Genomic DNA, 15,647 nt, shown 5'->3' with positions numbered 1-15,647 from the left:
TTCTATCAAGACTATAAAGCTTAGCTATCACCGCCGCCATGCTATCATTTGCCGTATTCACTACTCCCCGACTTACTTCGTTTCTTGGATTGTGGTATTCTCTAGAGTGCTTAGAGAATTCTTCAATTAGCTCCTTGATTACCGAGGGCACCTTCTTCGTGAGCGGACCTTGAGAATCGAGCAATTGCCTTGTGGTGACATTGACTCGATCGTAGAAAATGGAGACCTCTTGTTGGCTATTAAGGTCGTGATGTGGGCAATTTCTAAGCAAACTCTTGTACCTTTCCCATGCTTCATAAAGAGATTCTCCGGGCTATTGCTCGAAGTTGGCAATTTCTTTCTTTAGCTTGGCTATCTTGGAGGGCGGACAAAAGTGATCTATGAACTCCTCTTTCATCTTGGCCCATGTGGTGACTGATCCGGGAGGAAGTGACTTTAGCCAATCCTTTGCAGCTCCTTTGAACGTGACTGGGAGCATGCGAAGAAGCTGGGTCTCGCGGGGGACATTCGGTACATTGAAGTAGTTGGCCACATCATTCACTTCGTCCAAGTGCTTGTAGGCGTCTTCGTGATCCTTCCCATAAAAAAGAATCTCCTTGAGTTGAGAGAGAATATGGCCTTTTAGTTCGAAAGTGGCGGTCACGGGAATTGCAGGCTGCACAAGTCCTGGGCCGGTGTCATCGCGCATCCTCTTCTTCCATTCCCCCATGGGGACTTCATCGATATTAGCCATAGTGATGACTAAATCGTCTTCAAACTCGGAGTCATGCTCGAATGTGGGTTCTTCTTCTTCCTCGGTCTCGTATTCGGTATCTTCTTGAATTGGGTCTTCGATAGTCAAAGAGGCACTGGATGCTCCGGATTTGCTGCTCCTCTTCTTGCTGAAAACGGACTTGAGGTTTTTGAGTGGCGAGTTCTTTAAAGAAGCGGATTCTCCAACGGCTTTGCCTTTGCTCTTCCTTAGTGCGGATTCCGGGTCTTTAAGAGGGGGGACCAGAGGTGTATCAGATCCTCGGGTCATGAAACAACTATAACCAAAACAGAAAACACGTAAAAAGAACAAAAATAAAATAAAAAATTAAAACTGAAACAGCGATGTACTCGCCGAGTCGGCACGAGTGCACTCGGCGAGTTCAAGGCAAAAACAGAAAAAAAAAATTCTAGTTACTCTAAAAACAGAATTTTATTAAAACTAATTCTACTTACTGAATTGCCTTTTAAATAACTTTGTGTGAGATAAATCCCACACAAAGGATCGATTAAATTAGAATTTAATGTTAATTTTTAGAACCGTTCCCCGGCAACGTCGCCAAAAACTTGATGTGTGCAAACTCACTTAGTTTTAAACCTACTTTTAATTGTAAAACAACACACAAAGCCAGTGAACCTATCAATTGTGGTATAGTTGGATAAGTAGGGTATCGAACACAGGGAACGACAAATTAAAATTAAAAACTAATTTTATCTAAATTAATTAATAAGAATAGGGTTTCTCTAGTTTTTCAAGACTAGAAACTTGCTAACTATTACTAATTTAAGAACTAGAAAATAAAGACTTAACTAGATTCAATAATTAGGAAGGAACTTTTGTTTAGTTCAACTCAATTGATCCTATGGTTGATTTTAAGGTAATGGTGCAATGGATTAATTCTTTTGTTTGTTACCGATTCAAATGATTAGATTCGTATTCACTACACTAATCCTTAGCAAATAAACTAACTTAAACAGTGCCCAGTTGTCTGATTTAATTAGATTTACTAGATCAATTATTCGGGTTAATTTAGACTTGCAATAGTTAACCAATTTAATCTTTTAATTAACTTTTTGTTGATGGTCATCACACAAGCTTGCACATGAATTTACTCAATTCTCTTATTAACTCTAGTTTCATATTCATTATTCCTAGACATATGGCACAGTGATCACATATCATATGAGTTTAATAATCAATAGATGTTCATGCTAATCAATTATCTTCCTATTAACAGAAAATTAATTATTACTCACACACAAGGTTCTTTAGCAAGCTAAAATAACAAAAATTCACCAACTTAGAATTAATCCTACCAATCAATCAAACCATATTGTCAACTTTGTATCCCCAAACAGAAGTCTAAAGGTTTTAGCTCATAATTGAAGTAAATAACAGCAAACAAACAGAGTCAAATTTTTTAACCATAATGATAAAATAAAAGATTAAGTGGAATGATGAAATTTTGCATCAATTCTTCTTCGGTATTGAATTCTAGCTTCTCTCGTTGTCTTCTAGGGTTTTTCTGCCTTCTTAATCGCATCTAAACTCTTCTGAATCGTTCCAGAATTCCCCTCCATCGTTCTGAGGAGTTATCTTTATATATACGAATCGACTCATCGAGTCAGGTGGCGACTCGTCGAGTCCATCTCTCAGTCCCCGTATTGTGATAAGTCTTTGGGATCCCGAGTCATTATCTTCTCGATTCTTCGATTGGACTCGCCGAGTAGTCGACCCTACTCGTCGAGTAGGTGTTATTTTTGGTGTTTTTCTTCTTTGTTCCATTCTTGATCTCTCATCCGCTTCTCCTGCTTCCTTTTGCTTCCGAGCTTGATTTTTGGACTAAAAATATAATTCAAACACTTTTAAGTACCTTTTGTCCATAAAATGCAATAATTTAGCTAGTAAATGAATAAAAATCTATACTTAATATGAACTAAATATGCACATATCACCGAGTGTGTGACTTGTGCTAGAGTCAAGACACAACATCAGAAACCATATGGGAGTTTAGAACCATTGTCTGTGCCTATGGGTAAGTGGGAAGACATTGCTATGGATTTTGTCACTAAACTACCCAGAACAAAAAGTGGTCACGACATGATTTGGGTGGTCGTTGATCGATTCACTAAGAGTGCGCATTTCATAGCAGCCAAGGAGAAATGGTCTATGGAAAAGATTGCGAATTCTTATGTGAAGGAAATTGTGAGGCTTCACGGTGTTCCGTTAACGATTGTGTCGGATCGTGATAGCCGTTTCACCTCATGATTTTGGAAAAGTCTACAAGAGGAATTGGGTACCAAGTTGTGTTTAGGTACAACTTACCATCCGCAGACTGATGGTCAGAGCGAACGAATGATACAAACACTTGAAGATATGCTGAGAGCATGTACCCTGGAATTCCAAGGCAACTGGGATGAACATTTGCCTTTGGTAGAATTTTCCTACAATAATAGTTTCCACTCGAGCATAAAGATGGCACCTTATCAAGCTTTGTATGGACAGAAGTGTCATACGCCGTCTTGTTGGCTTGAGGTTGGGGAAAGGCAGTTTATGGGACCGAAGATAGTCCACCTAACTGCTGAAAAGTTGAAAATAATTAGGGAAAGAATGTTAGCAGCTCAGGATCGTCAAAAGAGTTATGCTGACAACAAGCGAAGACCGATGACTTTTGAGGTTGGAGATTCGGTTTTGCTTAAAGTCTCGCAGTGGAAGGGACTTATAAGATATGGCAAAAGGGGAAAATTAAGTCCAAGGTTTATTAGACCGTTTAAAGTTCTTCAGAGGATTGGGAACCAAGCTTACAAGCTCGAACTACCAGAAGAACTGAATGGAATTCATAACACTTTTCATGTGTGTTATTTGAGGAAGTTCACGGGAGAAGTTCCCGACATGATTCCACTTTCGGAGTTGAGATTCGATGAGAAAAAAAGGTTGATTGAAGAACCAGAGGCAATCGTTGGCCGAAAGACTAAAAAGTTGCGACGCAAGATGGTCGAGTTAGTGCTTGTCCGATGGAAACACACGAATGGGCCGAATCTCACCTGGGAGACGGAGAGTGACATGATGGGTCGCTATCCGCATTTGTTTGTTAATGTGTGATTCCAGGGACGGAATCATTCTAAGGTGGGGAGAATTGTAACACCTGTGTTTCTGGGCTTGTCATTAATGTTGATATAATAGTCTAGGTTAACCTTTGTAACCCGTTTTGAAATAATAAAAGTGTATTATTTGAGTATTATGTGTTTTGTGCTTAATTGTGTGTCTTAATGTAATTAAGAATAAAAATAAGCATCAAAATAAAATGTTAGATAAAGCTTATATCTATGGAAAATGTTTTAGTAGTTGAAATGAGATTTTCGAATATATAGAGAATGCCGAAATCCGAGTTATAACGAAGAAGTTATGACCTGTCGAAGTTTCGCGACAAAACCGGCAATGCTGAATGACGTAAAAAAAGTGAAATTTACATTAGAGAAATATTTAGCCTTAGTGATCTAAACGAATGTCGTAGAGTTCATTAAACCGAGAGCGTGCATAAAAAGAATGCCCAAATCTGAATTCGTATGAGGAAGTTATGATTTTTCGAAGTTTTGACTTAACAGTATGCAGCCCGAATACTCGATTCGAGATCGAGTGATTGTTGATCTAAACAATCTAAACGAGAATCGAGGATCTCGTTAATAGTAGTAAAGCGATAAAAAGATAGGCAAAAACGGACGTCAGATGAAGAAGTTATGAATTTATAACGGGGTTTTCCTGTCCCGGCCTACTAAAAATAAATAATAAAAATAAAATCAAAACTAGCCGACGGAGTCTAAATGAAAGTTGTAGAGCGTAGTCTCACCTACGCGTGGATATAAAGAACGTCGAAAATGGAGTTCGTATGAAGAAGATATGAATTTTTGAAGTTTATTAAATAATTAATATATATATATATATATATATATATATATATATATATATATATATATATATATATATATATATATATATATATATATATATATATATTAAATCCGATATTATCCGGAGGGGAGTCACCGGACTTATCCGAAGTACGCCCAGCGTACAACGAAGCATGACGACCCTCGCACTCGAGTTCTTCGGATGACGCATGCAATGACGATTTCGGAGGAGTACGCCCCGCGTACTGCGAGGCCTCAGCCTCCTATAAAAGGGTTGCGAGGGCAGCCGACTCCAATTGCCAAATTCTCTCCTCTTTCTCCCATTTTGCATCGTTTTGCGTGCCAGAAGTATCCCAAAGACCCAGTATCAATCCCGAGCCCCGAAGCCCCGAGGATCCCGAGAAGTGCGATTCCCGAGCCGAAGTATTATATACGAAAAACGTGTTATGTGTATAATTTTGTTGTTATGTGTGTGAATGTATATTCACTTTCTTCTATCTCATAGATCTGATTTATTCTCTATGAAATACGTGTTATGTGGGTGTGCCTCATCTATTATGTGGAATATGTATTGATTGAACAAGCTATACAAGGTTTAAACTATGTATAAAAATATATATTTTTATCTACTAATATGTTGGGTAGAACCTGGGTAGATAGTTGGTGTGTGATAAACAGATGAGAGGCCTCGATGTTGTTGTTGTTGATCTAGTTATTCAGCGGAGTATGGATAACGACCACAGACTCTTTCTAGACAGTCATGTGGAACAGTAGCAGGTTCATAACCTGTAGGTGTTGTGAACGATGTGTTCACCGGTATACTCTATCTCCCTCATGGTTGCCTTTAGGATATCTATTGTTGAGGAAACCCCTTAGCAGTAATGTCCGTCCCGATGAAAATCCTAGATTAGGTCCCTTGAGATAGATGTTGTTTTAGGGACGTAAAGTGAGGATAATGGGAATGGGTAATCGGGATATTGTTGGTTGGTGAAATGAAATATAATTATTTATTGTGGGTTGAAAACTCTATATGCTCACCAGGCTCCCAAGCCTGACCCACTCAGTTTTATTTGTATTACAGGAAGTGGCGCAAGGGCATAAGATGGATGAATCATCGAGTTGTTTTGTTTACAAGTCTGTATATGTATATATTTGCTGAATGACTTGTAATGTTATCGTTTATGCTTTATGGTCTGTATCGGAACATGACATCCCGAGTTTTGATTATATAATGAAAATGCATCTCTTGATGAAATGCTTTGATAAATTTTATTTTATCATATTTTGTTTTGGGAACAAATTCCGCAACTCTTTTAAATCAAAAGGATTTACTCTGAAACTATTTTAAAAAGCATAAATGAAATCGGTTTTTTCTGGCCGAGATTTTGGGGATGTCACACCAACATCCTCTTTATATGTTCTAGGATCGACCCATACTCCTTTCGCATTGGTGAACAAAATATTGAACAACAGAATCCAATCATGAGGATTTAAGTTAGGAAGATCTGCCAGGGAAATCACAGAAACCGAGTTGTTTGAACCTCGGGTTATGTTGAAATGAACATTAACAAATTTCCCTGCAGGCCTAGGTTTCATCACCTGAACCATTGTAATCTTCTATGCGCTCCAGGTTAGATACTGAGGCTAGCCAAACTTGAGATAGAAATCAATGAGTTCACGATCAACCTGAGGATGTGGGAAAGGAACTTCAATAGTTGAAACAAAGCAGTGAAAAGTAAATTCCTTTCATGTTATAGGCATATCAAACTGTGAGTCCCTCGTATTCTCACAATCAAACGAAGTAACAGGTTCCAGCCAGTACATGCTAGGAAACTCTATTGCTTCTTTGATCAGTGTTTCCCTAGTCTAAGGAGGGAAAAGAGCTTGTTTGCAGACAAGAGTATCATGCTCTTCTTTCTTCTTTCTTTCCCTTTCTTCTTCTTCCCTTGCAACCCGAAGATTTTCATTTATCTCCTTATCCCTTTTCTTGCATTTTAGGGTATTAGCAATATTCTCTTTGTCTTCATCACTGCCATCATTTTCATTAGTGACACCTTTCTTCTTCTCTTGATTACCAGAAACCGAAGCTACATTATCCTCCGGTTCGGTTTTGACAATCACCTGCGGTTTAACAATAGATTGAACAAGAGGAGCTTGTGACCTACCTTCTCCCCTTGTTGCGGAAGAACAATCCTCTTCGAAACACCCTTCATCTAACGTAAAAGTTCAATCGCTGGAAGGAGCTTGGAGGTTAAGTGGTTCCTGATGGTAAGAGTAAGAATCGGATCATGAGCATGAACCACATTGTTCAGCATATTGAGAACATCACCAGCACAACTTCGAAAAACCGCACACTCGGTTTTCAACAAAGCACTCTCCTCTTCTGTTTTAGAAAGTTGAACCTTCTGTACTTCAACGCTAGTAGTCTGTTAAGCAAGATCTTCTCGTAGTTTGCATTCCAATGCCAAATCAGCTTGAAGTTTCTTTAACCAAGAATCAACTATCGACAGAAAAGACTTATTATTGATTAGAATATCAGAACGAACCGTCTCAAGCTTGAGTTGCTCCCCTTGTAGAGACTGAGAAAGAGAATCAATTAAGGCATTCACCTTGGCAGCACTTGTATCGGAATGACCTTTGAGAGTTGCTAAGAAGATTTTGGAATCATGAATAAGGTCTTTTATATTGGATGTTTCTCTTTTGCATAAAGAAGTAGAGTCATCCACAACAGCCGTGGATTTATCGATGGACTCATGATATTGTTGCAGGGTTGTATCCATGAATGCTTTCAAAACGACATCATTATACTTCTTTGTGGAGTCGATCAGCGTATCTAGCTTTTCATGAACCCTATTCAGCTGTTGTTTGGTCACCGGAGCAACTTCATCATCATCACTTGGAATACGGTATGCACTGTAGTAGGTGGAATCGAACTCAAAATCATCTCCTCCAAGAACAGTACCAGACTCACTGGAATGAGTTGGGGAAAGAGGCTCGGTTGTAACTTTAGGATTATCTTCAGTGTTCGCCCCCACATCAGATGTGTTAACTTGTACTGGAGAGTCGGTTGTGGTTGTGATGATCGGTGTAGTAGTGATAGTTGTTTGGGAAATAATGGGAGGTGGTAATGGGGTTGTTGATAAGGTTATTGAGCTGGCAGGTGGTGGTGGTGGAACGTTGGTAGTAGTTTGAGTTGTAAGAGATGGAGGAAATGGGGCAACTGAAACTGGAACAGTAGTCTTTGGTGGTGATGGAGGAAGAGTGGGAACAGAATCATTAAGAGTGCCTTCTGGAGTTGGAGACCGAGGTGGTGTATTACCCCTAGGAGAACCTTCACGTTGATCATTCTCTTCCTCATCAACATACTGCTCCTTTTCATTATCATAGTTTGAAGGTGAAAGAGTCTTTGGTCTCCGAGTTATCTTCTTAACTTTCTTAGAACAAGAGGAAGCAGCTTTTTCAGCTTTGCGCTTCTTGGATTTAACAGGCTTGGAAGAAGGTCCTTCGGTTTCCACCGTCTTGGAATCTTCTTTCTTTCCTCGCTTAGCTGGCTTCACAACATCATCCAGAGCAGCTTGAATTTCAGGAGTCAATTGTCGTGGATTCTTAGGAGGAAGCAATCGGTACTCAGCCATCACATTACTTTCTATAGAAACACATCGATACATTGTTTCAGGAATTGAACCAATGTGAGGAAATTTTGTTGGATCAGCAACAATAATTTTCTTGGTGTGAAAGGTTGCTATAGAAGAAAGCACAACATCCTTCATGAGAGGGATCTGGAGAGAGTTAATTGCCCGGTGAGTGACAAGGGTCCAAAAATGACCACAAGAAATTTCAGAGTGTTTGGTCGAGGAGGTCAAACTCTGCACCAGTTGAGACCAGATCAAGGAACCATAATCCAAGTTGAGTCCATTGTAGAGACCATACAGAATAGTCATGAAACACTTGTTCGATCCATCAGACCTATCGACACGTTCAGATAACCCTTTGTGAAGAATAGTAAGTAACCCATTCCATTGTGGAGGTAAACATGATTTCTTGAACTTTGTGAAAGTGGTAAGAACCTCAGTATAACCCATTTCATAGAACATTGTAAACAACTGAGTCGTGGTGATGAAATCCGGAGAGATAACTGAAGCATCTACAGCAAGCCCTAATAGAGAGCAGAATCGGCCTTTTGAGATTGATGCCTTGTGATTAAAAATTTGAAAGTAGACCCTCTCCTTGTTCTTGTCGTACGTCGTAGTAGAATATACTTGAGACAGCAGGGACAACGGAACTAATTCCACCTGCGTAAGAGCGATTACCAATGGGGAGTACTTGAGACATTCAACGACATGTAACATATAGGAATCATATAAGAATGGATTTAGGTGAATGATCATGTTCTGATTAGGTTTGATTGCAAGTAGTGACGAGGAAGCAGTTTGATCTTGAAGAGATGATGATTCCGCCATTGTTGATGTTGAGAAGAAGATGAACAGTAACTATCACCTATTGTATCTAAGAAGGTAGTGATGTACAAGAGGTGTGAGAATCCTCTTTTATCCGATTGCAAGGAGAGAGAAAAATTCGTCTGCAATGAGTATACAATCGCTGAAATGTCGCCTGAAAAAGCGCGATGTGACAGCTTCGATTCCCTAGATAGATGTCATCACGCGTGGGTATAGGAACCGTTTCAAATTCATGCGCGCAAATGTAATACATATATGATGACTCGATGCAAATTCTTATCCACATATTGTTGCTTCAAAACAATCTTTAACTAGCGGCCCAAGCAAAACATAACTCATTCATTCGCTTCAAAGTGACCACTTTCGCTCCATTTGACAACACAACAAGCCATTAGTAACATGAACTAGAATTTTGGAAAATTACAAAGAATTTTCGTGCGAGAGTGTGCCAAAGATAAAGAAATAAAGCAAAATGTGTATCGGATGTGAGTGATGTCAAGTATGACATAAAGCAGATGATTCCGGGCAAGAATCTCTTCCTTCAAAGTCAAGAGAGATTTGAAGTGCTTGTATGGTTCCCCGAAAAATACGATCGAGTGTTTGTTAAGAAACACCGAAATGCTTCTTTTTATATATTGGTTTTAAGAGGTGGCTTATCTTCAACCGAACTTCGATACTTGATATAAGACCGAAAGTTGAGTGAAGCACTTGTGAGACCGATGTGGTCTGTTGAACAAGTGGGTTGGATATCATTTGATTTGATGGAGTATGTAATTGAAATCTCAAAAACAAAAACTAATCTGGATCTTTTAGGAAGAAATGCCTTGGTGTTAGGCAGTGTCATAAAGATCAAGCAAAAATAAAAGGAGATTTTGATAGGTAACAAGTGAGATCTTGAATTTTAAAATTCACTGTCAATTCTTATAGGTGTTGGATTTTGGGTCTCACTTAGAACGTGGTGTACGCATCTAAGATCCTAGACACAGATTTTGTGTAACCATAAACCTCAGTGGTAATAGCTGAGAGTCTCGAGGGTTACATTGGCGAAACAAAATTTGATGGAGAATGTAGAGGAGGTGGTTAAAGAACCAAAAGTACCCCTGCTATACAAAAGTGACAAAGCAAAAAACTCGTAACTCATTTGAGAAGAGTAGGGCAGCTCATGACTTGAGCGAATGCAACACCCTGATTGGGAAGAAACGATAGGTATAGATCGAATCATTAAGGCCTCACTCATAGTCTTTAAGACTTTGGTCTACATGCAGCAACATGCTTCTAGGGACACTTAACTAGTTCAAATTAGATTTGTCATACATTCCCTAGCTCCAAATCATGTTGCATCAATATCCTTGGTACCTAGTAAAGGTATGAACAAAGACAAGCAAACAACATACAAACAAAACAAATATAAAAACGACAAATAAAAGATAAAATATTTTTGGTAATTTTAATTTTCTGAGAAACAATAAAAAGAAAAAAATAAAAGATAAATTTAATTTTAGAGACTTAAAAAAAACAAAAGAGAAGAGAAATCAAATAAAAGAGTTTATAAAGAATACAACCGAAACCAAACCTTTAAAGAGATGAAGCGAAACAGGTCGAGCGTTCGGTTCATTTCGGTCCCTAAAAATTTTGGACCCGAAATAAGACGAGCGTTTGGTTCATTTCGGTCCCTGAAAATTCCGAAGCCGAAATAAGCCGAGCGTTCATTCTATTTCGCTTGTCTAATTTTTAGAAAGAGGTTTGAGGGTTCAGTACCGACTCTGCTTCCATCATCCCCAAAACTTGTAAAATTTTATTGAAGGTTGTTTCTGGTAAGGCTTTAGTGAATATGTCAGTAAGTTGATCGGAGGACCGAACGAAATGAACTTCCACGTTTCAATCTTCAACATGGTCCTTGATGAAATGGTATCTTAGTGCAATATGCCTTGTCTTTGAATGTTGCACCGGATTGTGACATATTCTTATTGCACTTTCAGAGTCATAGTAGAGAGGTATTTTCTTCATACTTAATCCGTAGTGACTTAATTGGATATGTATCCAGATTACTTGTGAGGTACAGGATGATGCAGCTATGTACTCAGCTTCGGCTGTTTAAAGAGACACGCAAGTTTGCTTCCTAGACTGCCAACTAACGAGTTTGCCATCAAGGAATTGGCATCCCCCAGTTGTGCTCTTTCGGTCCAGACCGCATCCTCCAAGATCAGCGTCAGAGAAGGCTTGAATAGAGAATCCAGATCTAGCAGGGTACCAATGACCGAGAGACAAGGTTCGCTTCAGATAACAAAAAATGTTTTTCACTGCTACCATGTGAGGATCTCTTGGATTTGCTTGAAACCTGGCACAATAACAAACATAGAACATAATTTTTGTCTACTAGTCGTTAGATACATAAGAGACCCTATCATTTGACGATAGAGTGTTACGTCAACAGCAGGTTTCTCCAGAGATGAAGTTAACTTTGTGCTAAACGCCAAGGGAACCTTCACCTTCGAATCTCCCGTCATACTGAATTTCACTAGCAAATTCTTCATGTAAGCTTCCTGGTTAATAAAAATGCCTTCTAGTCCCTGTCTTATATTCAATCCAAGGAAAAAATTAATTGGACCCATTGCGCTTATTTCAAATTTAGTCTCCATCAGCTTCTTGAATTCAGCTGTTAAGCTAGGATTCGTGGAGCCGAAGTTGATATCATCGACATAAATTTAAACTATCATTAAATGTTCGCCTTCTTTCTTTCGAAAGAAGGTTGGGTCAACCGAACCTTGCTTGAATTTCGATATTTTAAGAAAACGAGTTAATGTTTCATACCAGGCCCTCGGTGCTTGCGTCAGACCATATACAGCTTTATCCAACACATAGTAGTGATCAGGGAATTTTTCGTTCACGAACCCTGGAGGTTGTTCAACGTACACAGTTTCTTCTAGTTCTCCATTTAAGAAAGCATATTTTATATCCATCTGGAAAACTTCAAAGTTTTTATGTGCATCATATGCCAGAAAGATTATGACCGATTCCAACCTTGCCACCGGAGCGAAGGTTTCCTCATAATCTATTCCTTCTTCCTGACAGTATCCCTTCACCACTAGCTGAGCCTTATTGCGAATGACGTTTCCCTCTTTGTCCAATTTGTTCCTGAAGACCCATTTTAACCCGACCACAGAAGCATCCTTTGGAGTGGGAATCACTCTCTAAACTCGATTACGTTCAAACTCATGGAGTTCATCTTGCATAGCTTGTACCCAATCAGCATGATTAAGTGCCACATTAACCTTCTTTGGTTCGATTTTGGATACGAACGAATTAAACATGTAGAATTCAACGTGTGAGAATAAGGCAGTTTGTTTCGCTTTCAATTGATAGCGTGTGAGAACCCGCTAAGATTATTCACCAATAATTTGTGTTTTGGGATGATCCATAGTCCATTTTGTTAGAGGTGGGTAACTCGGGTCGTAAGTAGGATCCATCTCTGCATTTACCTCTTCTTCAAATTCTGATCGATCGTAAGTAGGATCCTCCCCCTCGGTCGGAGTTGGATTCTCCCCCTCGTTTAGAGTTGGAGTCTCCCCCTCGGCTGGAGTTGGAGTCTCCCCCTCGGTTGTATTAGATACAGATGAACCCTCCCCCTTGAATACTAAGTTGTTATTTGGAGGGTCAATTGTGGGTTGATCATCAGTTGGTTTAGAAGGATCCTTTTCCATGTCTTTCGCAGCTTCATCAATGATCTTCTTCAGATGGTCGATTTTTTTTTCTGCTGCATTCGCCTCCGAGTGTATGGCCTTTTCTAGTTCATCAAATAGCCTTATGTACTCTTCAAATAAGTTGGAAATGGGAACCGATACTTGTCCTGATTCTGGAAATATTTCCCCCATGGTACTTTCTCTAGGTTGAACCTTCTTCGTATGGTTGCCGTCAAAGGTTACGTAATAGGTTTCTTTAATGCGTTTGGAGTATTTATTTAAAACTCTATAAGCCTTTGAAGTGAGTGAATTACTGAGGAAGATTCCCTCATTGGCTTTAACGTCGAACTTGTTTCGGTTCTCTTTGGAGTTGAAAATGAAGCACCTGGATCCGAATACATGGAAAAACTTAACATTGGGCTTTCGATTGTTCAGAATCTCATACGGAGTGATTGAGAATCGCTTGTTAAGTAAGGATCGGTCCTGAGAGTAGCATGCAGTTGCAACAGCATCAGCCCAGAAGTATAATGGAAGAGAGGCCAAGCTAAGCATGGTTCTGGCTGCCTCACATAAGGAACAATTTCGTTTTTCAACAATTCCATTCTGTTGTGGAGTATAGGGAGCAGAGAAGTTGTGAGACACTCCCTTTTCGGCCAGAAAGTCTTCAAACTCTTTATTCTTAAACTCAAGCCCATTATCTCTTTTGATGTTCCTCACCACCTTCCGCAGCTGCAGTTCCACTTGCTTGATAAACACCTTCAACTTGGGAGTCGCTTCTAATTTCTGTTTAAGAAAGTAAACCCAGGTGAAGCGTGAAAAGTCATCTACTATGACAAGTATGAACTTACTACCGCCGATGCTTTCTATACCCGAAGGTCCACATAAGTCAATATTCAGAAGTTCAAAAGCTTCAATGATCATGGTATTGATACGTGTAGGATGGCTCTTTCGGCTTTGTTTTCCCATCTCACACGCTGCACACAGGTGTTCCTTATCAAACTTGAGAAGAGGGAGGCCTCGAACATGTTCACCAAGCACCAACTTTTTAATATCTTTGAAGTTAGGTGCGATAGTCGTCGGTGCCATAACCAGCTCTCATCAGAGTTCGCCTTTGACAAAAGGCATATTGCTGGGTTTCCTCGAATTGGGTTGAGATTTAAAGGATACATCTCTCCCTTGCGTTAAAACTTCAACGGAACTCTTTTGGATTGCTTTTCAATAATATCTGATCCCTCATCATCAAATGAGACTTTCAGTCCTGTTCCCACAACCAATTGAGATACACTTATGAGGTTGTGCTGCAATCCTTCCATGTACGCCACTTTTTGAATTGTGAAATCTCCATTGGTTATTATCCCATATCCTTTGATAGTTCCATAAGAGTTGTTGCCAAACTTTACACTTGCACCATCCTTAAGGGACCGAAACTCCCTCAGCTCTTCCTTCCTTCCTGTCATGTGACGTGAGGAACCATTGTCTATGTACCATTCGTCATCAAACTGTTCGTCACTTGAAACCTACAAATTCAAGCAGATTTAGGAACCCAAAGTCTCTTAGGCCCTGGTGAGTCTTTTACAGAAAAAGGAATAGCAACAGAAAGATCAACCAAATAAGTTCTTTTTATTAAAGTAGTTTCATCTTTTCTTTTGATGGTATACACCTTGATTTTATTTTTGTCTTGTTTAAATTGTAGTGTTTCAAATGGTGTATTGTTAGCTGGTTTTGGAATATTCTTTTGAGTCCTAGGATTAGCTGACCTTTTCTTATTATTGATGTTAGAGTTTGAATCAAACTTTCCTTTCCTTTAACATCTTTCGCTGAATGAGGCTCTGGTTGACCGTGAGAATGACTGAAACTAGACTTTCAGTTCTCAGCCTTGGTATTGGGACCGAAACCTGAAGTTCGATTATGAGATCTGAGGTTGGAACTAAGACTAGATGTTCAGTTCTGAGATAAGTTGGGACTAAAACTAGGCTTTCGGTTCCGAGAATAGTAAGAGTTTGGACCGAAATTGGACTGTCGGTTGTTCTTTGTCTTGTCATTTCCTTTGACAATTGTTTCTTTCTTGGAAGAAACATGGTTATGGTTTTTAGACTGCCAAAACCGTTTTCGCTCATGCAGACTTTTCATGTATCTCTTATTTCTTTCTCGTTTCTATTCAGCTAGCTGCTTTTGAGATTTATGAATATTGAAGTTTGACTTCTGCTTCTCCTTGTGAGCTTCGGTTTTCTTGGAAGATACATTGGATGCTTTCTTTGGTTCTTCTGGTATCTCTTTAGTTCCACTTAAGCTTGGTTTATTAAAACTTGAGGGTTTGTTGATGGGTTCAGCAACGTTCCTTCCCCTTACCCTCCACGAGGTTCACTCTGATAAGCCGACGGTTTCGTCTACATTATCGATAAGGGCAGACCATAAGTAATCGTCGAACCCTTCAACATTGTCTTTGTCAACCAAGATTTTCAATGATGTTGTTTGTTTTTCGGTGACACCTTTAGCAGCATATACTTGATTTGGCACCGTTTGAACCTTTTGATAGACCATTTCTTGCTCTTTGAGTTTCTTTGATTTGTCATTAGACAAGCGAGCATATTCAACCGAGTTTTCAGATAAGAGGGGTTTTTTAGTCTCGATTTCACTCTTCAAAAACTCAGAACAATCAATCACATCATCCACTGAGATATCGCTCCACTCACTTTACTCATCAAATTTAGACGCGTTTTCTACATTTATTTTATGTTCTGAACACAATTTGGCATTTGACGAGTTGACTATTTGTATGGTCTTGGACTTAATTTTCAACCTATCATTTTCATCCAAAAGATTTTTAAGCATACATTTGTGCTCCTTGGAG

General features: G+C 39.3%; 1 non-coding gene across 1 annotated transcript; it reads left to right on the top strand.

Moving 5' to 3' along the window:
• The first annotated feature begins 242 nt into the window (after positions 1 to 242).
• On the top strand, positions 243 to 349 carry LOC111894508 (small nucleolar RNA R71). The gene has a single exon (XR_002851260.1). It is a non-coding gene; the product is annotated as a small nucleolar RNA R71 (small nucleolar RNA).
• Positions 350 to 15,647: the final 15,298 nt, after the last annotated feature.

Source organism: Lactuca sativa, chromosome 4 (assembly GCF_002870075.4).
Source record: "Lactuca sativa cultivar Salinas chromosome 4, Lsat_Salinas_v11, whole genome shotgun sequence".
Lineage (NCBI taxonomy): Eukaryota > Viridiplantae > Streptophyta > Magnoliopsida > Asterales > Asteraceae > Lactuca > Lactuca sativa.
The sequence above is the reverse complement of the archived record's forward strand: the minus strand, read 5'-3'. Positions and strand labels throughout refer to the sequence as shown.